The sequence below is a fragment of the Arvicanthis niloticus genome, chromosome Y (assembly GCF_011762505.2).
Source record: "Arvicanthis niloticus isolate mArvNil1 chromosome Y, mArvNil1.pat.X, whole genome shotgun sequence".
Lineage (NCBI taxonomy): Eukaryota > Metazoa > Chordata > Mammalia > Rodentia > Muridae > Arvicanthis > Arvicanthis niloticus.
The window spans coordinates 4089386-4104986 of record NC_133431.1 but is presented as its reverse complement, the minus strand read 5'-3'; positions in this window follow the sequence as shown (position 1 = coordinate 4104986).

Here is a 15601-nt window from a genome sequence, read left to right as displayed (position 1 = left end):
CCCACATGAAAAAGATAGATACAGCTTAATTTCAGGAGTTACAGAGCTCCTAGATGTACCACCAGCACATCATGTCATGAAATGCCAAAGGGAAGAAAACAAGAAAGAAACTGAAAAGTTGGGGAATTGTTATTTTTAAAATTGTCTCTACACAGGAGTTATTTCTGTAGAGTGAAAAATTATAAAGGCCATCTTATCAAATATGTATAAATTTTTCGCCTTAGACCTTGGGCAGAAAAGCACCTGCCAGCAGGTTTGGGTCCATCTAATTAGTTACAGAGGAGGGGGGAGTTACAGTACAAAGGCCTGTTAAGAACATCCCAGAAACTGACTGGCCAAGGGAAGAACTACACCCTGCCCCATGGTACGGCCTACTAGTGTTCAAAAAAGGTAAAACAACCAATCCTGTGCACCCGCGCGAAAGTTCGATTTTTCCCTACCCCGCCCATATATAAGCGCTATGCCCCTGAGCCACGAGGTCAGTCCCTCTATCCCCTATGTGAGATATGGGGATATGGGCTGGCCCAGAGCTCTGATATAATAAACCACCTCATGTATTTTACAGCAAGACGGTCTCTCGTGTGTCCTTTGGGTGCGTGTTATCCTGAGACTTAAGTGGACCCCTTTTTGGGGAGTCCCGGACCTTTCATCTCCACTAAAAAAACTGACAAAGTTTATTTTTGAGACTGAAAAATGCACATGTTCTAACACAGTTCACAAAAGTCATTATAACCCAATAATTAGTCATAGCATAGCTTCTGTCCACACTCACTGTACCAGGTCTTTGTGCCAGTGGATGAACACATTGGTTTCTCCTGTTCAAAATACATTTAGCATGCTGAGAGAGGCAACTGCTGCAGGATAAGTTCAGAGCTACCATCTGAGAGTAATCTTTGTGGTGGGGGCATAGCTAGAACAAGTCAAGAAAGTAATAATGTGAGCTGAATAATTAGTTGTTAGGTAGGGAAACACCAGAGCAGCATGTGCAGGGGCAGAGATTGAACATCAGGGAACATTCTAGAAACTGTGAAGCATGAAGCAGAGAGTGGCATAGTCTGTCAGGACCAGTGTATTCAGACAAAGGAAGCTGGAGAGGCAAATGGAGGACGGGAGAATGAAGGTCTTATAAGGTTTGCAGATCTATTTTGCCTATGCTCAGGATGAGAAATCAAAGAAAGGGTTAAACAATAAAAATAGCTTAGAAATTCACTCTGGCTGTAGCCATGAGAGATAATGAAATAAAGGACAAAGTCATTTTAAAGAAGTTTAAATATATGAAAGTTCAGAGCAGAGATGGTTCATCTCTATACACATTGAAGTCATCAGATATCAGGGCTGGGGGGAAGGCTTGGTGGGTCAAGAATTTACTACACAACCATGAACAACTGAATTCACATCTGTAGCACTCACATAAATGCAGGTCAGGGGTGTGTGCTTTCCTGCAGTCCCTTTCTAATTGAAATATATCAAAAGCACCCTTTTATAATTAAACCAGAATGTAACATAAACATGAGGCTGCCTTCTGGCCTTTAACTCATATTGATTAATCATCTAAAATCAGTTTGTGATCACAGTTATTTGAAGGACTGAGTCTGAAATAAACCCACGCACCTGTGGTCACTTGATCTTTAACAAAGGAGCTAAAACCATCCAGTGGGAAAAAAGATAACATTTTCAAAAATGATGCTGGTTCAACTGGTGGTCAGTATATAGAAGAATGCATATCAATTCATTCTTATCTCCTTGTACAAACCTCTTGTTCAAGTGGACCAAGGACCTGCACATAAAACCATATCCACTAAAACTAATAGAATAGAAAATGGAGAAAAGCCTCAGACACATGGGCACGGGGGAAAATTTCCTGAACAGAACACCAATGGCTTATACTCTAACATCAAGAATCAACAAATGGAACCTCATAAAATTGCAAAACTACTGTAAGGCAAAGGACACTGTCAATAAGACAAAACAGCAACCAACAGATTGGGAAAAGATCTTTACCAATCCTATATCTGATAGAGGAAAAGTATTCAATATATACAAAGAACCCAAGAAGTTAGACTCCAGAAAACCAAATAACCTTATGAAAAAATGGGGAACAGAGCTAAAAAAAAAAAAAAAAAGAATTCTGAACTGAGGAATATTGAATGGCTGAGAAGCACCTTAAGAAATGCTCACCATCCTTAGTCATCCAGGAAATGCAAATCAAAACAACCCTGAGATTCCACCTCACACACATCAGAATGGCTAAGAACAAAAAATCAGGTGATAGGAGATGCTGGTGTGGATGTGGAGAAAGAGGAACACTCCTCTATTGTTGGTGGTATTGCAAGCTGGTACAATCATTCTGGAAATCAATCTGGTGGTTTCTCAGAAAAATGGACATAGTATGAACTGAGGACCCCCGCTATACCACTCCTGGGCATATACCCAGAAGATGCTTCAACATATAACAAGGACACATGCTCCACTATGTTCATAGCAGCCTTATTTATAATAGCCAGAAGCTGGAAAGAACCCAGATGTCCTGCACCAGAGGAATGGATACAGAAAGTGTGGTACATTTATATAATGGCTTTCTAGTCAGCTCTTAAAAACAAAGCCTTTGTGAAATTCTTAGGCAAATGGATGAAACTAGAAAATATCATGCTGAGTGAGGTAACCCAGTCACAAAAGAGCACACATGGTATGCACTCACTGGTAAGTGGATATTAACCCAAAAGCTCAGAATACCCAAGATACAATTCTCAGACTACATGAAGCTCACAAAGAAGGAAGACCAAAGTATGGATGCTTCAGTCCTTCTTAGGAGTAAAAAAAATTCTCATGGGAGGAAATATGGAAACAAAGTGTGGAGCAGAGACTGCCCCACCTGGGGATCCATCCCATATACAATCAACAAACCCAGACATTACTGTGGATGCCAAGAAATGGTTTCTGAAAGGAACCTGATATCTCCTGAGATATCAGCTATCTCCTGAGAGGCTCTGCCAGAGCCTGACAAATACAGAGGCAGAGTTTGGCAGTCAACCATTGGATTAAGCACATGGAGTCCCTGATGAAGGAGTTAGGGAAAGGACTGAAGGAGCTAAGGGGGTTTGCAACCCCATAGGAATAACAACAATATCAACCAACTAGACCCCTAGAGCTCCCAGGGACTAAACCACCAACCAAAGAATACACATAGAGGGATCCATGGCTCCAGCCACATATGTAACAGAGGATGGCCTTGTCTGGTATCAGTGGAAGGAGAGGCCCGTGTTCCTATGAAGGCTTGATGCCATAGTGTAGGGGAATGACAGGGAAGGGAGATGGGAGTGGGTGGGTGGGATAACATCCTCATAAAAATGGGTGGGGATGGAATAGGGGATTTACAGGGGTGGGGGGACCAGGAAAGTGGACAACATTTGAAATTTAAATGAAGAAAATATCCATTTTTTAAAAAGAAGGTCTCGGTCTAGGCTTCTTATTCTTAAATGAGTTGCATGGTCACAATGTCCATCTAAGAGGAAAAATATTAATCTAAAATTTTATCAATATATATTTATTTAATATCTATGTCTGCTTACTGTATGAACCTATTCCCAGGAACTCTTTTTATATAATTCTCAATTCTGGAATTTCTACTGTCTGAGAATAGGCTAGGCACTCTATTCCCTGACTTTGATCTAATTTTTAAAGATCAAATGCCTCAATATTTTAATATCTATAATTAAATTCCCTTCTGCTTACTGTATAAGTCTATTCTTAGGCTTCTTAGTTGTCATGCCAGGAATCAATCCCAGAATTCCCATGGAGCCCACTTTTAAAGAATTTGAGTATATCCTGGCAAGACCTTTTCAAGTCTTCACTAAAGCAGTTTTTCACTCAGTCTCTCTTCTGTGGAGCTTAATATCTCTATATACTTAAAGGATTACCATCATACTTCCTTCTGTCCCTAAAACCAATTAAATCACATTTCCTTATCCCTGGCCTTTTCCTGCTTTTTGGAGGCCAGCAGCCTTTTACTGTCTGCCTCTGCCTTCCTCCAAACAGCCAGTCTCTGCACAGCAAGGACTCCCAACGCCTGTGAGCAGCTCTTCCTAATAGTTCCAAAGCACAGGAAGAATTCCCCACGTGGTTCATGCAAAATCTGTATTCCCTTCTATCTTTAAGAACAATTAAACCAAGGATTTAGAATCCTATCCTTTGATTACCTGCTTGTAAGAAGCAGGCACCTTTAGCTTTTCATGTCTGGCTCCCTGCCTCAGAGCAGACATCCTGTCTCACTTCTCAGCAGGGGATCCTAGCACCTGTCAGCCCAGCCAGTCCCTGTGTTCCCTTGTTTAAGTTCCCCACCTCCCCCACCCCCAGAAACTGCAGCCACCACTTGACTCACTTCCCTCTTCTTGCTGAGAAACCAATTTCCCCTCTTCCTAGACTTATATCACTGTGTGTATGTGATCAATCCAAGAATTCCTAAATTAATAGTGGATTCTTGACTGTATCTTTTTACTTTTTTTTTTTTTTTAATTTTCATACAATGTATTTTGATCAGGTTTTCCCCTTCCCCAAATTCTCCCAAAATATAGTCTTGATGAGACTGACCTATACTTGAGAGGGGGAGGAGTCCTTTAGTGGGCAACTCTAGGCTTGAGATCTAGGTTAAATAACAGCAACTCAGTTCAAAGTGCAGGAAACCTCAGAAAAAGACAGGCTGGAGATGCAGTACCCACTTTTATTGAAGCCTAAACGTTGGGAATGGGATGAGAAATCTGAGACATTGCTACATACCCATGTCAGGTGTCTGTGTGATGGAGCAGCAGACCCAGACCCCAGTGTAGGTAAACAGAACTTAGACTCCTGTTCAAGCTTCTTCACTCTTTTCTCATCCACTCCATCCATGGATGGTGCCTGTGGAGTGGGTACCATCTCACTTCTTCCTAAGCCATTTTCCAGTTGCTTCTGGAAATTCCCTCACAGACTCATGGGAAATAGCTCAAGTGTGTTTCAAAATGCTTAAAGTGACAAGCAGGTTTAACCATCACAGGGGGTGTCATCCCAGAAGAAGCTTCTAATGTAACACATTCCATCAGCTGGGGTTTAAGCAGATGACAGGATTTCTTTCTATTTCAAAAACAAGAGAATGGGGTTAAAATAGAAAAATAGTGGAGGTGTTTTGTGCACATTGCATGTAGTTATGTCTCTGAGCAACTCAGCTTCCATCCTACTTTAATCTACTGCACTCAGCCAGCCTTATTATAAGGTACAAGCAGCATGTTTTTAAAAATGTAACATATGTACACAGATGAGTCACAGTGTCACAGCACAATGGATTAGGAGAAGCTTATCATGCCAAAGAGCAGTTCTCACCGAGGCCACACATATGCAGGGACTTGTTTCATGTCACATGAACTCATGGGTTTACACTGCTGTGCTTTCTTGGAAAAAAGGCAAAAACTCCAGAGCTTTACACTTTGGACTCTGACAGGGGCGTAATTTGGCTTCCACATGTACAGAGGCTTAACAAGTAATTATTTGAGCAGTTCTGAAGAGCTACAACTAATACATTAATATATCTTACCTGATGATTATAAAATAATAAAAAATATAAAATTAGAGATGTGCTAGCTATTGGATCACTTCAGGGAAGAGATTACACAGAACAGACATTATAAAATTTGGTTTTTATTGATTAAAAAAATGGAAAGTCTGAAAATTGGATATTTAACCTCCTATTTACCTCAAATGGAAGCAAATGCTAGCCAGAACACAGGTCATTAATTTGAAACCAAGAAGCGGTAATGGGAGGTGAGTGAAACAGAGAAATGAAAAAGAAAAGATAAGGTTTCTCTTAGTTATGGTGTAGTAGAGATTGTATAATAGACAAAGGGAGAGCATAGCATAATAGACAAAGGAACATCTGGGAAACTTCAGAATGGCCATGACCCAAGCCAAGTAAGGAGAGAAAAGAGGGGAGAGAAGAGAGCCAGATCAAGAAGTCAGTGTTCTAGACAAGGACTGAGGTGCATATTTTCCATATCCAAGCAGTCCTGGCCTCCAGGTTTTCCCAGCACCCCTCATTCCCTATCTGGCATAATCTGGTCCTAACCCTGAAATTTTCAGCCCAGGGCCTTTTCCTATATAATCCAAACATTTTGGTCTTAACTCTCACTCTTTCCCTTCTCTCTGTGCACACAGTTTCTGATTTTCTCTTTCCCCTCAAGCCACCCCTGCCCAAGTGACTTCCCAGCCTAGGGACCAATGAACTCACCCTGCTGCAATTTCCCAGTAAATGCATTTAATATAATCTAATCCGGATTCAGTGCCTTATTTCAAAAGCATAGAAATAACCTATCACCCGTGAAGAGAAATAACACATCGGTCAGGAGTGTAAGTTATAGATCAAAAAGACCAGGTAAGAAAATGGAAGGGCAGTTGAGAAACAGACAGACCAACCCCTGGGGTAGAGGGCAGCTCTACCAGGCACACCTTGTAAAGGCAGGAACTGAGAAATGTCAGGGAGAACTGGCAGCCACATCTGCTTTATTTGTTAAATGGGCACCTCAGCGATTTGTCCCAGGGTTTGAGACTCGTCAGTAGGGAAAAATGAGAAAGTTCAAAATGATTAATTATAACCTCAAAAATTATTTTATTATTAATTTATTAATTTATTTATTTAGTTGGTTTTTCGATACATTTTAGCTGCCTGACTGTACTGAATTGCTGATGATAACTTCTCAAAACTCCTAAACACTTTCTTGCTCTTTCAGAGGGTAAAAAGCTCCTGGCTTAGGCTGTTGAAACCTGTATCCTAACAGTTGAGGATAAGTAATGAGGCTTTTGTTCTATCTCTGCAGGAACTGTTAGGCATGGACTTGTAACCAAGGTGCAGGTTTGTTGGGGGAATAACCTGGAGATCCTGGTATTGTTGAGGGTGTAAGTTGAAAACTCTAGTCTTGTTTAGGATTAGCCTAGGAAGTGAAGCTAGGCTTGGGCTTTGTTGGGGGAGGGGGCAACTTGGAAACTAATGCTAGTTACCTAAGTGGCCTAGAAGCCTAGTTTCTATTCCTGTACAATGCCCCTGGTATTATACGTGCACCGAGGACATCCTAGTACAGGCCCTATCATCAAATGACTGAGGCAGAAATAACTAGGTCCTGCTTTACTAAGGGTTCTGCCTGTTATGCAGGCCCCATCCAAAAGTGAACAACTGCAGCATGAAAACATGTTTCTTAGACAATCCTGAAAGACACGAGTAAAGGGAAATCACCACAGTTCAGAGCTTCATGCAGTAGTCATGCTCATGCATTTGTCTGGAAATGTGTGATTATTCACTGAATCATCAGCTATAAAGAGTGGGATGGCTTAACTGTCAGAGACTTGGAGACGGAACGATTAGAATATTGTTAAGAGAGACATAAAAGGAAGAAGTATGTGGATAGATTTCTCAAAATGGTCAAAGAAGCCGGGCGGTGATGGTGCGTGCCTTTAATCCCAGCACTTGGGAGGCAGATGCAGGGGGATCACGGTGATGGAATAATGATCAATAATCAATGCCGATCTATAATGAATAAACAGTAATCAATAATTATTAATAGTAATTGATAACCAATAATGATCAATAATTGATGGCACACGCATTTAATCCCAGCACTTGGGAAGCAGAGGCAGGTGGATTTCAGAGTTCAAGGCCAGCCTGGTCTACAGAATGAGTTCTAGGACAGCCAGGGCTACACAGAGAAACCCTGTCTTGAAAAAAATAAATGGTCAAAGAATGTAAAAATAATTATGTAAATACCGATCAAAAGGTAAGTTTGGCTGAGCAAACAGTCAGTAATCAGGTAGTTAGGGTGATCTATTCTGTGGGAAGTCAGCCGTGTCCCTAGTCATATCTGTCATTTTCCAATAGGATCATGAACATAGTAGCCATGGTGGAAAGAGTGGGGTTTATTCATGGATACAACAGTAGAGTCGTCCTCTCACCAAGCCTGACATGGTCACATCTGCTGGTGAGTGCCAGATATACCAGCAGAAGAGACTAACATTGAGCCCTAGATATGGAACTATATCCTGGGTTGCCCAGCCAGTGACTTGGTGACAGGTTGATTATGTTGGACCATTTCTTTTGTGCAAAGGACAAAGCTTTCTTCTTCCTGGAATAGATACATATTCTGCTTATGATCTTGACTTTCATGCACATATTGCTTCTGCCAAATCCACGATCCATGGACATTCTTAGTGTCTCATTCACCACAATGGCATTCCACACAGTATTGCTTCTGACCAAGGAACTCATTTCACAGCAGAGAAGTGAGACAGTGGGACAATGATCATGGATTCTAATGGTATTAATTACTATTAATACCATATTCCTTGTAACCATAAAAGTGCTGAACTGATAGTAAAATAGAATGACCTTTAGAAGACACTTTTACAAGCCAATTATGGGACAGCCACCTGGAGAGCTGGGCAGGGTCCTAGGCTGTATGTATTTTGAATCAGCTTCCAGTATTTGGCACAGTTTCTCTCACAGCCAAGATCCATGGTTTCAGGAATCAAGGTTTTGGAAAACCTGTGTGAAGGTCGCCGGCCACAAGTCTCAGTGGAACTCAGCTCAAAATGGAGGACTCCCTTTATCAGCAGGAATTCCATTTCTCTGCCTGACTTTGTCTGGATTATGTCCCTGCAGGTGGCTGTCCTTATCTAATAAATATCATTTTGCAGCGTTGCTTAAACTCAGCACACAAGTCTCATTCTGGATTCCCTGTGCACATGAAACACATGTATCTGCTGTATTATAAGAAAAGAGAGTTGAAGTTCAAGGGTGTGTGATAGGATATTTGAATAATTCTATAAATCTGGGCATTTGATGGTAGAAACTTTTGCCATCATTTAAATCAGGGAGCATGCATGGTTAGTGTAACAAAGAACACAATCTTTTATTGAGAAGTTCTCTTTGATAATGAGATGGTGTTTCATATTTGCTAAATATAGGTTTTAGATTTTACCTCAGTATTTAATAAGGTTGTTCAGTTTTCCTCAGCTGTATGTAGACCCTGCCATGCTGAAGTATTCCATGGTCTTTTCTTTCATCTGGGATATTGAGATGCATCTATATATATGACAAAGAGAATCGGGAGTGAGAATTTATTTTCTAAATAACATTTCACAAGATCAAACATAATTATTGAGGACTTGTGTCCCTTCAACTGCTAAAGAGACACATTGCATTTTGAAAGTGATCATCCTTTACATATGCCTGCTTAGGATTACACAGCAAAATCAACCTCTTGTTGACATTCTGTTAAGGTCTATCTTAAAATTTCTTGTCTAGGTTATCACTTGACCTTCTGAAGAATCTCTGTATATTCAAGCTTTTTTTTGTACTATTTCTCTCTTAGTGAACATTTCTCCATATCCTTGCTTGGACTGGGTGTGACTTTCCTTGGAGGCTCTGAGGGAATCATCCCTGTGTATTTTGACTCTCCTCAATGTAGACTGGATACAGGATAGCATAAAACTTAGATTACAACCAGTTGGTCATAAATGTTGATCTGAAGACAGATACTTTAATCCCCAAAAAAGTATTTCTGAAAACTTTTATGATTTAAGTGCTTAAATACCTCATTTATTCCTTCAGAACTTCCAATCTTTTCTTCTCATTTGGGAAATGTTCATCATAATCTATATATAACTTTTTTTATTGAAACCATTTACATATTTAGATCATCCTAACATTTTATAAATGTTAATACCGTAACATGCAATCGGCTTAACAAAAAAAATTCACAGTCCATTTTGAGAATATTTATTCATGGGTAGGAAATAAACAATTTTTTTTTGTTTTGTTTTTTGAGACATTGTTTCTCTGTCCCTTCTTTCCAAGTTCTCAGTGGCACCAAATTTCAAAACTATCATAGTTTACCCTAAGATAACAGTGAAATAATTGGTTTTACTCACAGAAAATTGACAAAGTGTTTCTTCTGAGACTCTAGACATCTTGCAATCAGTCACATTAAAAATACTTTACTCAGTATATCTGGAGACAAATTTACATTACCTAAATAGTTATTCCCTTTCGGAGTTGTACAAATACTGGCCAGCCATGTCAAGTTTTTTTTGTTTTTGTTTTTGTTTTGTTTTGTTTTGTTTTTTTTGTTTTTGTTTTTTTGAGACAGGGTTTCTCTGTGTAGCCCGAGCTGTCCTGAAACTGCTGTGATTATTTTAATTCAACAGAGCTGAAGGTATGAAAATGGTTGTGGTTTAATTTAGAAGACAAGATAAGCCCTGAGCTGTATCTGCCTATCTTTGTATATTTATTTGTTTTTAAAGAGGTTTTACTGGATACAAATATGTTTTAAATAATTAACATATTTATGCCTGCATAAAATTTAAAATATATATCATAATTAAAAACATAGATATGTTAGTCTTGTATGAGTGAAGACAATGTCCAATATTAATAACATCTTCTGTTCTAGGAGTAGTAAACTCTTTAAAACATGTTACCTATTCCAAAGAAAGATTTAGACCAATATTATTATTTTATATTTATTGTACCTGTGTGGATATATTGATTAAATATATTTTTTGTCCTTTTATGTCAATTTTTAAGTTTATTTTCATCAGGAACAAAATGAACTAGGGTCAAGTTAACAAATGTAAGTTACTTGTAATTCATTTGCTATTAAGTACATAATGTGAATAACAAACCATGTCTCATGTGTATATTCTACATATAATTAATAAAGAGTCAAATTTTATAAGACATGAATTTGTGTCTATTGCTTGCCTCGGATTCCTGTTTCAGAATTTTCATTGTCATGTGAAAACTACACATAGAATTCTTTAGTAAGTATATTTTTAGGTTGGTTAGAAATTAAGCCAGACATGTCTAGAGTAGAAGAGAAGTGAAGAGCATTTTATCTCAGAGGAAAGTTAACTGCAGAAATAACTGATGGTGAAACACCATATAGGGTAACATAAATGTTCTTTGCTGGCAGCAAGCTCTGTGACTCTCAGAAACTTAATCTTTGGTCATCTGTGTTGTTCTGTGAATATCAAAGTCTTTGCTTCCTTTGTTAGTATGCTAGTTTTGGAGGTAAATGGCTAGAAAAACTTTTAGGTTCTTTTGAGAAGCCTTTCTCTAAGTAAGAGAGAAGCTATCATAATAAGAATGAAACAAACCATTAAGATATAAAATGAATGCCTTGTGGGCCTGATATTTCTTCTTTGTGTAATAGGGATAATATTGTCACAGTGGGACCATCAAGAATAATGGTAGTCACCTTAATCTTAACCCTGAGCCTAACCCTATCCTAACCCTCACCTCTTAATTTCCTAACCTCCTAAATCTCATTCTAAAAACCCTTATCCTAATCCTAACCATGACTGTCTACTCCCCTAACCCTAATTCAAACCCTGTTTACTGTGGGGCATATTTCTTAATTACAACTGTTGAAGTGAGAAACCCTTTATCATTCTTGCTCTTTTGAGATGTTCAGATCCACCTTTAATCTGGGCTACAGATTCTTTTGACAACCTACATACATAAAGGACCTTGAACAGGGTGGTGTTTTGTTTTTTGTATTTGCCCTACTTTTTTACAAAACAAAAATGATTTGTTTGTTTATTTTCTTTTTAAAACTGGTATTAGTAAGTACTTAATTCTTCAGAATTCTGGTATACACTACAGATCAGCTGTAATATCCTGCAACCTGAAATGAATCAGCCCTTGATTTTTCTAATTTCCCTTGTCTAACAGCCTTTATTGTGGCATCCTATTAAATCCCCTTTCTACATACATAGATTCATTCTCTCTATGATTTGAGATATGTTTATCTACAGAACCTGTACTAATACAACTTTTGTTTTTCTCCACTTTTCCACTAATAAAGATGTGCTGGCAAACAGTAGTGCTCAACTGTGTTTCCCTTATGGTTCTGGCTTTTCTTCGGGGTTGATTGATACCTGTCATCAGGTGGAAGGAAGCTGCAGTTTCCCTGAGCCCAGCATAAAGCCACAAAACAGGACTCTTGTTTCCTAAAATCCCTCTTTAATGTTACTGATGTTAGCATTCTGTTTAAAACTCTGCCTCCCAGTTATCTGAGGACAGCCAGGTATCCTCCTCCCCATAGTTACCTCTCTTTAAAGAGAGATGGAATATGTTCTTTTGGTGTGAGGGAAGGTGTGGGGGAAGGGGATGTCTCAGCAGGCTCATGCCTCCTGCTGAGATATTTCTTCCCCTGGAGGGACCATGTCTCATGCTGAGACAGCTCTTACCCCTGAGGAATCCACCACAAGACATTATAGTATAGAAGATAGTTTATTCAGGACATGGGAAGTAGAGTTAAGAGGGTAGTAGATGCAGAGAAAAGCAGAGAGAGTCAGAGAGTAGAGAAGTAGAGGCCAGGCATGAGCATGTGCAGAGAGAGTACTGGGCTATGGAAGCTGTTCACCCTGATTACAGGAGGAAGGCAAGTGCTGTAAGGAAAACTCAGGTAAGGTCTGAAGTCAGGTCCTGGTAGGTGCAGGACCATTGCTCTCATAGGGGAGAAGCAGGAGCCTGAACAGCCAGAGCTGCAATGCTGGGTTCTCCCCCAGGGCTGGGTGGGGTGAAATTCCTCTTTGGAGACAGAAACAAATGCTAATGGAGTGCAAATTACTCCTGAGATCTGGAAAAGGTCTGATCCTGGCCCAGAGGCACACTTTAACCTTGAAGAGTGGCAGGACTCAATGGCCAATTGAGGCTCCCAGGCTGACCTGCCAATCAGACAAGGAGGCGGATTCTTCCCCATGTTATTTTGCAAGTTTGTTGTGCCTGTGCAGGCTTGAATGGTCATCTGACCCCTTCTCTGAGCTCTGCTTGGGTGCTGTGTGGAGACCTCAGGAAAGCTCTGAAATTGAGTCATGGTGAGTACAGGGTCACTGCCCACAATGGGTAGGGGCAGGCGGCTGAGCAGTGTGAGCTGGGGTGCTGGGTCCTCGCTGGGGCTGCATGGGAAGCATCAGCCAGATGTGACCACCTGTGAGGCCCCTGGTGATGCTTCTCACATGTTAAATTAGGAGATGACCTCTGAGTAATGTCACTGTTATGGCTGATTCTAATCTGCCTAATACATTTTCTTTCCTGTAGAAACCTGGGTCGTTTCTCTGACTCTGCAGCACATGTGTCCAAATCCTTTTGTCTCTTATAGAATACATTAAGAAGACAGGTATAGCTGGGCAGTGGAGGCGCATGCCTTTAATCCCAGCATTTGAGATGCAGAGGCAGGGGGATGACGGTGATGGAATAACGATCAATAATCAATGCTAATCAATAAATGGTAATCAATAATTATCAATACTAATTGATAACCAATAATGATCAATAGTCGATGGCACGTGCCTTTAATCCCAGCACTTGGGAGGCAGAGGCAGGTGGATTTCTGAGTTTACACCCAGCCTGGTCTACAGAGTGAGTTCCAGGGCAGCCAGGGCTACTCAGAGAAACCTTGTCTCGAAAACCAAAAAATAAACAAAACTTGTTTTTAAGAAGACAGGCATAAATCTAACAGATCTGCTTTCATACATTACTTGTTTTTGTTTTGTTTAGTTTTCGTTAATTTTTTTCTGTCGCAGTTTTTTTATATTGCTTTATCTTTTACGTTTATTGTTTGATTATTCTGTGGTAAAGGGACTTTTGTTTTTCTCCAGTCTGTTGGGTGTTTTGGATGCTTCTTGTTTATTAACAGGCATCTTCTTTGGTTTAGGAAAAGTTTCCTTTATGGTTTTGTTGAAATATTTTCTATCAGCCCTTTGGGCTGATAGTCACCTTTCTGTATTCCAGTCATCTGTAGTTTTTCCCTTCTCATATGTTGCATTATTTCTGGTTGTTTAGGGCCAGAAAACTTTTAGAATCCACATTTTTGACCAATGCATCCATTTTTGTTTTATTCCTGTTTAATGCCTGAGATTCTCTCTTCCTTTCCTGTTCCCTCTGTGAACCTTACCACTGTAGTTGTCAGGGCACAGGTAATTTCAATGCTCTGCTCTCAGGAACTTAGCAACTGTTTAAGTCATTCCCTGCCTCCATCACCTGCTGCTGTTGTCAGGTGTGCTTTATATACACGGACCACCAGCTACACAGCTCTCTCTGTTTGTTCCCTGTCTCTGTTCTCTGCACATGCCCTTCTCTATTCTCTTTCTCTACTCTCAGGGCTCTCTCTGCTCCTGTCTGTCTGCCTGTCTGCAGGTCCTCTTCTGTGCCTCTATGCCTTCCCCAAGTTCTTCCTTGCCCCAAACAACCTTTTTTGCACCTTAACTGTTCCATGTTTTAATTTCTCAGGACCTGCTGTGATAGGATAGGTTGGCTCTTTTGGTGACATATGTTCCTGGTTATTATTTATTATTTCCATGATGGTGTCCAAGCCTCTGGGTCTAGAGTGATTATTGATTTAGGTACTGATTTCTGGATTTGTCTTGCTTGGGTGGAAGTTTTGTTACTGGGTTACTGTTTGATATCTGGATTTACAGAGAGTGTTGCCTCTTTCACTGACCTGTTTGCTGGGTAAGCTCAAGAGGGAATGCTTGCTAATTTTGGAAGCTGGGAGAAGAGGTGGGCAGGAAAGATGATCTTAGAAATCCACAAGGAGACATAGTCAGTCCTGAGGTAAAGCTGCCTCTCGTGTTTAGTACAGTGCTAGGGGAAGCTGTGATCATTTCATCTGGGATAACATATAGTGTGGTAGATCGATAGAAAGCATGGACTGGAACCTCATAACCCTCAGGAATCCCAACTAAAGGGTTGAAAGGCTGCCTGTTAAAATGTGTCATTGTTGTTCTTTGTGTCAGTGACTTGTCTGTCAGATTTTTGTCTGCGTGCCTTGTGTTTTAGATTTTTCTTGAGTATTTGCAAAGGGAGATGACTAAAGTGACTGTGGAAGCACAGTATAGTGGATGCACTAGAGAGTTGAAGCCACAAAGTGCTTGGAAGATGTTTCAGAGCCTAGGGTAGGGGATGGTGTGCCCATGGTCTTAATTACTGGGAAGGTTAGAGCAGACTTACAACCCTGCTACACAGCTTCCTTCCTATCTTCATTGTCTCCTTTGTACAAGTGGAGGAATCTGCTGGGTGGCCTTTACTGCCCCCTTGTGGCTGTCAATTTTGTGTGTGGCACTTTGTTATTCTCTCACTGAGGAAATACGACAGACTCCATCCTAATCGATTTAGTTACTAATTCCACACCTTGGGTTAAATCCTTCTTGACTACAGAACCTAGACCCATGGACTAGTCCATGACAGAGAGCTCTTCGAGACAGTATCCAGGGCAAAACCAGGCTCTGCCTATGCTGTTTTACATGGTGGAAAGAGAAAGACCTCATTTCCTACCTCCTGAACTACCCTCTGCCCAGTTCATATGTGACTCTGTAGTTTTGAACTTGCAGCTGTCATAAGATGGAATGTTGTTCTTCATCGATTTTAACAAATTTAGCATATCTTGCTTGGACCAGAAATCCTGTCCTTTGTTGCTGATCATTTGAGTTGTGTGGAACAATCTGCTTTTCTGTCCACCTTCCAGCTGTTTTAGACTCCTCTTTGGTAGCACTCCCTGGGAACCCAGGGTTAAAGACACCTCAC